At 32.0% G+C, this 13,569-nt stretch overlaps 1 protein-coding gene across 1 annotated transcript in view; it reads right to left on the bottom strand.

The window, feature by feature from the left end:
* LOC133615771 (C3a anaphylatoxin chemotactic receptor) overlaps positions 1 to 13,569 on the bottom strand; it is a 50,955-nt gene that overhangs the window by 37,048 nt on the left and 338 nt on the right. The gene's annotated exons all lie outside the window — the stretch shown is intronic.

Genomic DNA, 13,569 nt, shown 5'->3' with positions numbered 1-13,569 from the left:
GTTTAATCAATGTTGGGTTCTGACGTTGATTTGACAATTGAATTTTGGTCTTTTCCCAACCAATATTCTACTACACAAATACAACGTTGAAACAACATGCTTTTAGACGGCGTTTAAAAAATGTCGTGTACTGATGTTGATATGACCGTTGAATTTTGGTCTTTTTTCAACCAATAATCCACAACTCAAACCTAACGTTGAAACAACATGCTTTTTGACGACGTTTAATCAATGTCGGGTTTTGACGTTGATATGACCGTTGAATTTTGGTCTTTTTTCAACCAATATTTTACAACTCAAACATAACGTTGAAACAACATGCTTTTTGACGATGTTTAATCAATGTCAAGTACTGATGTTGATATGACCATTGAATTTTGGTCATTTTTCAACCAATAATCTACAACACAAATACAACGTTGAAACAACATGCTTTTTGACAACGTTTAATCAATGTCAGGTTCTGATGTTGATTTGACCATTGGATTTTGGTAATTTTTCAACCAATATTCTACAACACAAATACAACGTTGAAACAACATACTTTTTGAGACGTTTAATCAATGTTGGGTTCTGACGTTGATATGACCGTTGAATTTTGGTCTTTTTTCAACCAAAAATTAACAACACAAATACAACTTTGAAACAACATGCTCTTTGACTACAATTAATCAATGTCGCTGTTTAAACAAGGCTGATTTGAACATTAAAATTGGCACATTTAAAAAATATTATCAAAAAAATATATATATAAATATTGGAATTAAAGAGCAAACCGGTGAAATGTAACAATAACATAACACTAATAACACAAAACTGCCATGTAGGCTGTTTTATTGTTGAAAACTTTGCTCAAAAAGTAATATAAACTTATAATCAATGGATAAATCTGAAGTTGATAAAAAATAACATATTTTAATATATGACTTATTTTTAATACTTTTATGAGTCAGATTAAAAAATAATAATAAAATAAATAAAAAAAAATCAATGTTGCCATGAATTATTGACCTACTTAGGGCTCCAAATACTTACATTCCATTTTGAAAAAAAGTTAAATTTTTTTTTATTTTTTTTTAAAGGGCATAACACATAAAATGAACGTAATGGATCTGAAGATATTTAAGTGTTGAAAGAAAAAATAAATACATTTAAAAAATATATTTATTTTCAACACTTTAATGGCTGAGCCCCATTTGGGTCCCCAGGACCTTTAACACTCACCACACTTGGGGTAACCTTGAGGGTTAAAAAAATTTAAATATTGTATTGTTTTTGGAAAAGAACAATATCCAAAAGTGTCCCACTCATAAAAGTGTTAAAAATAATGCTTATATATTTTTTCTTTCAACCCTAAAATCTCTAGATCAGCTACAGAACTATACGTCGATTTTAAGTTTTTATAAATTTTTTTAAGGTTTTTTTTTGGTTTGTTTGTTTTATGCCCCTTTTGAATTATTGACCTATTTAGGGCTCCAATTAAAAAAGTTTTTTTAAACTTTTTTTTTTTTAAAGGGTAAAAAATATTTAAAAAAACGTAATGGCAATGGACGGATCTGAAGATATTTAAGTGTTGAAATAAAAAAAATAAAAAATAACTATATAAAAGTAAAAAAAACACTTTAATGACTGAGCCCCATTTGGGTCCCCAGGGGCTTTAACACTCACCACACCTGAGGCTTTTTAGCTTTGAAGGTTAAAAATTTTTAAATATTGTATTGTTTTTGAAAATGAACAATATCAGAATGGCCCCCAGCATGCTTTCATTTTCATCAAGTGTCAGCACTTTGATAAAGAAGGCGAGAAACACACAAAGTGCAATAGTGGCGTCTTATATAATTAACTTTTATATAATAAAAGTAACGTTAAACGTCCATTTATCAGTTTATGTTGTCATTTATGTTTAATGCACGTAGTTTCCTGCATATAAAACGATAATTATTTTCTACATAATGTGTTTTTTTGTTCATATTTTAGTGCAGATGATTGTTTTCACATGATTCCTTATGGGATAAATTGCTTCGGTTTTCATATTGACCTTTTGAAACAAAATATTGAGGAAAACAGTTTATTATTATTATTAACTTTTATGTACATTTGGTCAAACTTTTGGCACTTTTACAGGTACCAACCGAAGAAAAACACTCAACGCTTCCCGGTGTGATGCCAAGGTCCAACTAACGAGCTGCAAATGCGACGTAACCGAGCCAGAGTGCCATGTTGACGCTAACAATGTCCCTTCTGACTGTTAAAAATGACCTCGCCGTCAGCAGCCAGCTGGCCACGACCACACACGTCCTCCCAGATTGACGTTAATGCTAATCGTGATAGGGGTTGATTTCTTAGCACACCTGCCACGTTAGCATTAGCTTCACTTTGGGGCATTTTCACACTCGTCCATGGAGACTTTCACCACCACTGAGGAGTTCTACGAAAAGGTAACCCAGCGGGTACAAGACATTGAAACAACGTTGAGAACTTGTTGAATTAGGTCCTGACTTCGAGCAACTCAAACCTAACGTTGAAACAACATCTTTTTGACAACGTTTGATCAATGTCGGGTTCTGACGTTGTTGACCATTGAATTTTGGTCATTTTTCAACCAATTTTCTACAACACAAATACAACATTGAAACAACATGCTTTTAACGACGTTTAATCAATGTTGGGTTCTGACGTTGATTTGACCATTGAATTTTGGTCTTTTTTCAACCAATAACTTACAACACAAATACGACTGTGAAACAACATGCTTTTTGACAACGTTTAATCAACGTCGGGTTCTGACGTTGATTTGACTATTGAAATTTGGTTGTTTCCAACCAATATTCTACAACACAAATACAACGTTAAAACAACATGCTTTTTGACAACGTTTAATCAATGTCGGCTTCTGACGTTGATTTGACCATTGAATTTTGGTCTTTTTTTAATCAATATTTTACATTACAATTACAACATTGAAACAACATGCTTTTTGACGACGTTAAATCAATGTCGGGTTCTGACGTTGATTTGACCGTTGAATTTTGTTCATTTCCCAACCAATATTCTACAACACAAATACAACGTTGAAACAACATGCTCTTTGACTATGTTTAATCAATGTCGGGTTCCGACGTTGATTTGACCATTAAATGTTGGTCTTTTTTCAACCAATATTCTACAACACAAATACAACGTTTAAACAACATGCTTTTTGACAATGTTTAATCAATGTTGGGTTCTGACGTTGATTTGACCATTGAATTTTGGTCATTTTTCAACCAATATTCTACAACAGAAACCAAACGTTGAAACAATATGCTTTTTGACGACGTTTAATCAATGTCGGATTCCGACATTGATTTGACCATTGAATTTTGTTCTTTTTTCAACCAATATTCTACAACACAAATACAACGTTGAAACAACATGCTTTTTGACGACATTTAATCAATGTTGGGTACTGACGTTGATATGACCGTTGAATTTTTGTATTTTTTAACCAATAACTTACAACACAAATACAACGTTGAAACAACATGCTTTTTGACAACGTTTAATCAATGTCGTGTACACACGTTGATTTGACTATTGAAATTTGGTCGTTTTCAACCAATATTCTACAGCACAAATACGACGTTGGAACAACATGCTTTTTGATGACGTTTAATCAATGTCGGGTTCTGACGTTGATATGACCGTTGAATGTTGTTCTATTTTCATCCAATATTCTACAACACAATTACAACGTTGAAACAACATGCTTTTTGACAACGATTAATCAATGTTCTGTTCTGACGTTGATTTGACTATTGAATTTTGGTCTTTTTTCAACCAATAACTTACAACACAAATATAACGTTGAAACAACATGCTTTTTGATGACGTTGAATCAGTCGGGTACTGACGTTGATTTGACCATTGAATTTTGGTCTTTTTTCAACCAATACACTACAACACAAATACAACGTTGAAACAACATGCTTTTTGACGACATTGAATCAATGTCGGGTTCTGACGTTGATATGACCGTTGAATTTTGTTCTTTTTTCATCCAATATTCTACAACACAATTACAACGTTGAAGCAACATACTTTTTCCATCCATCCATTTTCTACCGCTTATTCCCGTTGGGGTCGCGGGGGGCGCTGGAGCCTATCTCAGCTACAATCGGGCGGAAGGCGGGGTACACCCTGGACAAGTCGCTACCTCATCGCAGGGCCAACACAGATAGACAGACAACATTCACACTTACATCCACACACTAGGGCCAATTTAGTGTTGCCAATCAACTTATCCCCAGGTGCATGTCTTTGGAGGTGGGAGGAAGCCGGAGTACCCGGAGGGAACCCACGCAGTCACGGGGAGAACATGCAAACTCCACACAGAAAGATCCCGAGCCCGGGATTGAACCCAAGACTACTCAGGACCTTCGTATTGTGAGGCAGATGCACTAACCCCTCTGCCATACTTTTTGACATTGATTAATCAATGTCGGGTTCTGACGTTGATTTGACCTTTGAATTTTGGTCTTTTTTCAACCAATAACTTACAACACAAATACAACGTTGAAACAACATGCTTTTTGACAACGTTTAATCAATGTCGGGTACACACGTTGATTTGACTATTGAAATTTGGTCGTTTTCAACCAATATTCTACAACACAAATAAAACGTTGAAACAACATGCTTTTTGACAACATTTATTCAATGTCGGCTTCTGACGTTGATTTGACCATTGAAATTCGGTCATTTCCCAACCAATATTCCACAGCACAAATACGACGTTGAAACAACATGCTTTTGACGACGTTTAATCAATGTTGGGTTCTGACGTTGATATGATCGTTGAATTTTGGTCTTTTTTCAAGCAATAATGCACAACTCAAACCTAACGTTGAAACAACATATTTTTGACAACGTTTGATCAATGTTGGGTTCTGACGTTGTTGACCATTGAATTTTGGTCATTTTTCAACCAATTTTCTACAACACAAATACAACATTGAAACAACATGCTTTTTAACGACGTTTAATCAATGTTGGGTTCTGACGTTGATTTGACCATTGAATTTTGGTCTTTTTTCAACCAATAATCCACAACTCAAACCTAACATTGAAACAACATGCTTTTTGGCGACGTTTAATCAATGTTGGGTTTTGACGTTGATTTGACCGTTGACTTTTGGTCACTTTTCAACCAATATTCTACAACACAAATACAACGTTGAAACAACATGCTTTTTGGCAACGTTTAATCGATGTTGTGTTCTGACGTTGATTTGACCATTGAATTTTGGTCTTTTTTCCACCAATATTCTACAACTCAAACCTAACATTGAAACAACATGCTTTTTGGCCACGTTTAATCAATGTTGGGTTTTGACGTTGATTTGACCCTTGACTTTTGGTCTTTTTTCAACCAATATTCTACAACACAAATACAACATTGAAACAACATGCTTTTTGGCAACGTTTAATCGATGTTGTGTTCTGACGTTGATTTGACCATTGAATTTTGGTCTTTTTTCCACCAATATTCTACAACTCAAACCTAACGTTGAAACAACATGCTTTCTGACGACATTTAATCAATGTTGGGTTCTGACGTTGATATGACTGTTGAATTTTGGTCTTTTTTCCACCAATATTCTACAACACAAATACAACGTTGAAACAACATACTTTTTGATGTTTAATCAATGTCGGGTTCCGACGTTGATTTGACCATTGAATTTTGGTCTTTTTTCAACCAATATTCTACAACACAAATACAACGTTGAAACAACATGCTTTTGACGATGTTTAATCAATGTCGGGTTCCGACATTGATTTGACCATTGAATTTTGGTCATTTTTCAACCAATATTCTACAACACAAATACAACGTTGAAACAACATGCTTTTTGACAACGTTTAATCAATGTCGGGTTTTGATGTTGATATGACCATTAAACTTTGGTCTTTTTTCAACCAATATTCTACAACACAAATACAATGTTCAAACAACATGCTTTTTGACAACGTTTAATCAATGTTGGGTTGTGACGTTGATTTGACCATTGAAATTCGGTCATTTCCCAACCAACAACGTAAGACATCAACGTTATCTCAATTTACAAATACGACTATTTTTGCGAAGTTGTTTCAAAGTGCCTTTTAAAGGACACGTACGTATAATCAACGTTGTATCAATGTCTTGTGCCTGCTGGGAAACAACTAGATTGGACTGACTGTTAGATCACTATTTAATTTGCTAAAACTCGGTTTAGCACGTGACCCCTTTTGTTTCATGCAAAAAAGGATTATGTTTGATTCTTTTTGGATGCACAGATTATAAATGTTTCCTTTGTTGTGCGTGCATTTGGGAAAACAATGTTTATGATGTACTATAAGTTGAGAAATGAAGTGGAGAAGACAGGAGTCGTTGAAGGGGAGCTGCATATGTGCAGATAAAAGCTGGTGTTTACAAGATGTCACTGGGTGTGCACGCCACACGCTCTCTTTCTAGTCCGAAGTCGAGGTTTGAATGAATTATAAATACCACGTCTTCTTGACACCAACAAACATTCCAGTGCGCTTCACTCGTCATTTATGGAGCTTTTGGTCTCCCGGCAGAAGTCCATGTAGGTTTTTTATGACGGTGATCACAGCACTCGCTCGCTTCCACTCCAACCGGCAACATTTTTTTATTTTTTTTTAAACCACCACCGCCATTTTTTTCTTTTTGCGTTCGTCTGGTTGCGCCTTTGAAGTCGGCTCAGTGCGGGAAGGTTCGTGTGAGGTCAACTTCTACTCATTTTTTCTGGGAATGTTTGTAAGTGAATATAAAAGTTCATGTGTTAGTTTTTTTTTTTAATGGACTAAAGTGGTCAAACTCAAGGCCCAGGGGCCACATGTGGTCCACCAAAACCTGGAATTAATATGCGTCTGTTCTCACTAAAAGTCTCCATTTTGACAGAAAAAAATACATGCAATTTCTTATCGTTTAAACTTGATCTAATATTGCAACAAATATTTATTATCATATATTCCAAAGTGTTTTTGTTCAAATTAAAATGTTTTGTTTTTGCTTTGTTAGTGCTGTGTGTTTTCTTCTCTTCTTCTATTATTATTATTTTTTTTTTTGTTTGTTTGTTTTGTTTTGTACAGCACTTTGTGTTTGCCACTTGCCTGTGTATGAATAGTTGCTTTGTAAATAAAGTTTGATTTGATGAGTTGGATTTGATTAAGTAAAAAGTTACTGTCAGTAACTACTGTTGGTCGCTACATCTGTAAGTGCAAGTTAAAGCTCTACTATGCAAAGCGACGCCATTTATCAACAACACCCGGGGACCCGAGCGCATCTAAGATGGACTGATGCAAAGTGGAACAGTGTTCTGTGGTCTGACCAGTCCACATTTCCAAATAGTTTTTGGAAACTTTAACTTGTGATTATAAAGCAAGTTGTCCATCAAATTGTACACAATAATAATAATAATAATAAAAAAAAAAAAAAAAAATAAAAAATATATATATATATATATATGTATATATATATATATATATATATATATATATATATATATATATATATACAGAAAAATTCTGGCGACTGGGCTACCAGTTTTTATTGTTAAAAAAAAAAAAAAAAAAAAATATATATATATATATATATATATATATATTTATTTTATTTTTTTAAATTATTATTGTGTACAATTTGATAAAAAACAATAATTATAAAAAAAAAAAAATATATATATATATATAGATATTTTTTTTTAAATTATTATTGTGTACAATTTGATAAAAAACTGATATTTTGGTGGTTTTTTTACAGAATATAAATGGAAATCGTAAAACGCTACCAAAGGTTTTTTTATTTATTTAATTTTTTTTTTTTACAAAAAAATTCTGGCGACTGGGCTACCAGTTTTTATTGTTAAAAAAAAAAAAAAAAAAAAAAAAAAAAAAAATATATATATATATATATATATATATATATATATATATATATATATATATATATATATATATATTTTTTTTTTTTTTTAACAATAAAAACTGGTAGCCCAAAAAAAAAAAAAAAAAAAAAAAAAAAAAAAATAATATATATATATATATATATATATATATATATATATATATATATATATATATATATATATATATATGTCTTAATAAGGTTATCCAAAAAATAGTGCTCGATACCGTAGTAGAGCGCAATATATGTATGTGTGGGAAAAAAATCACAAGACTATTTCATCTCTACAGGCCTGTTTCATGAGGGGGGGTTCCCTCAATCATCAGGAGATTTTTCCTGATGATTGAGGGAACCCCCCCTCATGAAACAGGCCTGTAGAGATGAAATAGTCTTGTGATTTTTTTCCCACACATACATATATATATATATATATATATATATTTTTTTTAACAATAAAAACTGGTAGCCCAGTCGCCAGAATTTTTTTTATAAAAAAAAAAAATTTAATAAATAAAAAAACCTTTGGTAGCGTTTTACGATTTCCATTTATATTCTGTAAAAAAAACACCAAAATATCAGTTTTTTACTGTATAATTAATTAATAACTAATTGTACATATTTGTGTATTATTTGTGGCTCTCGGAGTGCACCAAAATGTAATTTTTACTGTCAAATTACAGATTTTATTCAGTGTACGCATTAAATATATATAGTTAATAAATAATTGTATATATTCATGTTTTATCTACTGCTATGAGTGGCCCTCTGAGTGCACCGAAATGTAATTTTTTTATTGTAAAATTTACAGATTTTTTTATAGTGTACATATAAAATATATAAATAATTGTACATACTGTATATTTGTGTATTATTTACTGCTACAAGCGGCCCCCTGAGTGCACCAAAATGTCATTTTCTACTGTAAAATTACAGATTTTATTCAGTGTACATAAAATGTATACAATTATTAAATAATTGTATGTATTCATGTGTTTAAACTGCTACAAGTGGCTCTCTGAGTGCACCGAAATGTCATTTTTTACTGTAAAATTTAGTGATTTATTTTTACAGTGTACATATAAAATATTTATATATAGTTAATAAATAATTGTATATATTCATGTATTATTTACTGCTACAAGCGGCCCTCTGAGTGCACCGAAATGTCATTTTCTTACTGTAAAATTTACTGATTTTTTTTACAGTGTACATATAAAATATATATAATTCATTAATAATTGTATATATATATTTGTGTATTATTTACTGCTACAAGTGGCCCTCTGAGTGCACCAAAATTTCATTTTTTTTAACTGTAAAAGTTACAGATTTTATTTTACAGTGTACACATAAAATATATATAATTTATAAATAATTGTTTATATTCCTGTATTATTTACTGCTAGAAGTGGCCCTCTGAGTGCACCAAAATGTTTGTTTTTACTGTCAAATTTACAGTCTTTTTGTACAGTGTACATATACATAATATATATATAAGTAATAAATGATTGTAAATATTTATGTATTAGTTACATCTACAAGTGGCCCTCTGAGTGCGCCAACACGTCTGTTTTTACAGTCAAATGTACAGGTTTTATTTAACATACAGAAAATGTATAATATTCATAAATAATTGATGGTGAATATTAGTGTACAAAACCCAAAACCAGTGAAGTTGGCACGTTGTGTAAATGGTAAATAAAAACAGAATACAATGATTTGCAAATCCTTTTCAGCTTACATTCAATTGAATAGACTGCAAAGACAAGATACTTAACGTCCGAACTGGTAAACTTTATTTTTTGCAAATATTAGCTCATTTGGAATTTAATGCCAGCAACATGTTACAAAAAAGCTGACACAAGTGGCAAAAAAGACTGAGAAAGTTGAGGAATGCTCATCAAACACTTTATTTGGATCATCCCACAGGTGAACAGGCTAATTGGGAACAGGTGGGTGCCATGATTGGTCATAAAAGCAGCTTCCATGAAATGCTCAGTCATTCACAAACAAGGATGGGGCGAAAATGTGTGAGAAAATTGTCCAAGAGTTTAAGAACAACATTTCTCAACGAGCTATTGCAAGGAATTTAGAGATTTCACCATCTACGGTCCGTAATATCATCAAAAGGTTCAGAGAATCTGGAGAAATCACTGCACGTAAAGGATGATATTACGAACCTTCGATCCCTCAGGCGGTACTGCATCAAAAAGCGACATCAGTGTGTAAAGGATATCACCACATGGGCCCAGGAACACTTCAGGTTACACTGTCAGTAACTACAGTTCATCGCTACATCTGTCAGTGCAAGTTAAAACTCTACTATGCAAAGCGAAAGCCATTTATCAACAACACCCAGAAACGCCGCTGCCTTTTTTTTTTTTTTTTTTTTTTTTTAAATTACGTTTCTCAGTTCGAGCATTAAATATATTGTCTATGCAGTCTATTCAATTGAATATACGTTGAAAAGGATTTGCAAATCATTGTATTCTGTTTTTATTTACGATTTACGCAACCTGCTAACTTAACTGGTTTTGGGTTTGGTATTATTCACTGATACAAGCGGCCCTCTGATAGCAGCCATAACTGCAATGTGGCCCTCAATGAAAACCAGTTTGGCACCCCTGCTCTGAATCTCCATTAACGCAGTTCTTCTCAATTAGTGTGACCCCGATGGACATGCTTTATCAGTATCACGCTTCAAACTCCGCTTATAAAAGCTGTGCACTGCAAAAAGTGCTCATTGTAGCCATTAATCCTGACTTCCTCACTTTGATTTAAAAAAACAAGTTTTTGTTTTCTAGGTTAAAATGTTTTATATATTGTGCTGCTTGAGTGTGTTATTATGTTGTTGCTATATTTGTGTTTGAGTTAGGGCCCCAATTTGGCCCTGCTCTTATTTTGATGAAGGCACGGTTGTTTGGCAAAATAAAAGTCCGTCATGTGAATGAAAAAATGCAAATATAATCTGCCTTGTAATGCTTTCTGCAAGGCGTCCATGTTGAAAACTGCAGACTTGGTTCAATAATACATGACATAAAGTAGGTCCTGTACCGTTTCCAAGGACCCAATGTGGCAAGTAACCCGGATGAAGAACCCCCCCCCCCCCTCAGAGATAGGATGTATGGCTCTTTGAAGGCAGACAGAACTTGAGGAGCCGTTCTTTTCAGAGAGCCGTTCAAAAGAGTGACTTTTATTATAGTCTGCTTTTTTTTATTACCAAGGAAATTTGTATAATTTATAGTTTAAGATCAATTGGAAAATTTTGATTTGCACAAATATTACTCAAATGGTGGGAATTCTTCTAAAATATCGTCCATATTAAATGTTTTTGTTGTGTTTTCATTGTAAACGTTCCATAAGACGGTGCCATTTTTTCCACATTACTAGTTTGAATTTCCCCTTACATGATTTTTTTTTTTTAAATATAGAAAGAAATACACAAATAATAAGTAGGAATAAAATGCACTACAATTAAAAATGAGGATATAATAAAAATGTGAGTCCAAAATTATACTACCATACCTGCTGTGTGTACGCTTGAAAAGTGAATCCAGATGAAAATAAATCATTGAAATAAAAATAAATACAATAAAAAAATAAAACTAATTTAAACAAAAAAAATTTTTCATCAAATTTCAAAACATTCCTATATTTTGATATGTTAAATTTATATATATATATATATATATATATATATATATATATATATATATATATATATATATATATATATATATATATATATATATATATGTATTTATTTTATTTTATTTTTTTAATTAGCCATGTAAAACTATTACATTTTTGTTTAAAAATATATGAATATACAATATATTTGTATATGTATATAATGTATTTTTTTATAGTAATTTTCATAATATATTTGAAAATATCTGTTTTTATTTTACAAAAAGTTCATTTAAATGCTGCTAAGTTTCCTTAAATTTGGACTCATTTTCTCCTCCGGTTGCCAGTTGGGAAATTGCAGACGCTAAATTTGCGCGTACATTAAAAAAAAAAAACGCCTCACAAGTATGAATCGGTTGTCATTGTTCACTTAGAAGAGCCTTTCAAAAAACAATACTAATTTTTAAAAATATATATATATTTTTAAATAATTGTATTTATAAAATATTTTATTTTATTAATTTAAACATTTCTATAATTTGATATGTTAAATTTATATATATATCATTTTTTTATTTTTTTTTATTTTTACTAACCGTGTAAAAATAAAAACTCAAAAAGTGAATAAAAAAACCCCCCAAAAAACAAATACTATTTATTTTTTGTTTATATATATGAATATACAATATATTTCTATATGTATATAATGTACTTTAATTATAATTTTCACAATATATATGAAAGTCCATCTATCCATCCATTTTTTACCGCTTGTCCCTTCGGGGTCGCGGGGGGTGCTGATATTTGTTTTTATTTAAAAAAAAAGTTCATTTAAATGCTGCTTGGATTCCTTTAATTCTGACTCATTTTCTCGTCCGGTTGCTAGTCGGGAAATTGCCGACGCTAAATTTGCGCGTACATTAAAAAAAACAGCTCACAAGTGGGAATCGGTTGTCATTGTCCACATATAGAAAAAAATATATGCTAATAATAAGTGAAGTGAAGTGAATTATATTTATATAGCGCTTTTCTCTAGTGACTCAAAGCGCTTGACAAAGTGAAACCCAATATCTAAGTTACATTTTTAAAGCAGTGTGGGTGGCACTGGGAGCAGGTGGGTAAAGTGTCTTGCCCAAGGACACAACGGCAGTGACTAGGATGGCAGAAGCGGGGATTGAACCTGCAACCCTCAAGTTGCTGGCACGGCCACTCTACCAACCGAGCTATACCGGAATAAATAGGAATAAAATGCACTACAATAAAAATTAGGACCGAAATACAAATGTGAGTCCAAAATGATAGGCTTGAAAAGTGAATCCAGATGAAAACAAATAATTAAAACAAAAATAAATACAATATAAAAATAATACTAATTTTAAAAATATTATTTTTATCAAATATTAAAATATCAAAATATTTCTATATATTTTTTTTTACTTTTACTAACCGTGTACAAATAAAAACCCGAAAAGTGAATCCAAATAAAAATTTTATGAATGTAAAAAATACAATTTAGTTTTTGTTTTAATATATATGAATATACAATATATTCGTATATGTATATAATGTATTTTTATAATAATTTACCAAAAAGTAATTAAAAAAAAAATAAAAAATGTTTTTTTAACTATTACATTTTTGTTTACATATATGAATGTACAGTATATTTGTATTTGTATAGGCTCCAGCACCCCCCACGACCCCGAAAGGGACAAGCGGTAAAAAATGGATGGATGGATAAATATACAATATATTTCTATATGTATAGGCTCCAGCAGGGGCACCGAAAAGGGGGGGGGGTAAAGGAGACGGATTCTAGGGGCCCATGATGGAGGGGGGCCCAGAGAGGCCCCTAATGATGATGAAATTATAATACAGAAAAAATAATGACACTGTGTTGGGGGCCCTGTAAAGATTCTTTTCATGGGGCCCAAAATCCCTAGCGGCGCCCCTGGGCTCCAGCACCCCCTGCAACCCCAAAAGGG

This window comes from Nerophis lumbriciformis, linkage group LG15, assembly GCF_033978685.3.
Source record: "Nerophis lumbriciformis linkage group LG15, RoL_Nlum_v2.1, whole genome shotgun sequence".
Classification (NCBI taxonomy): Eukaryota; Metazoa; Chordata; class Actinopteri; order Syngnathiformes; family Syngnathidae; genus Nerophis; species Nerophis lumbriciformis.
Note: the sequence above shows the minus strand (reverse complement) of the source record. Positions and strands in the feature narration are given on the sequence as shown.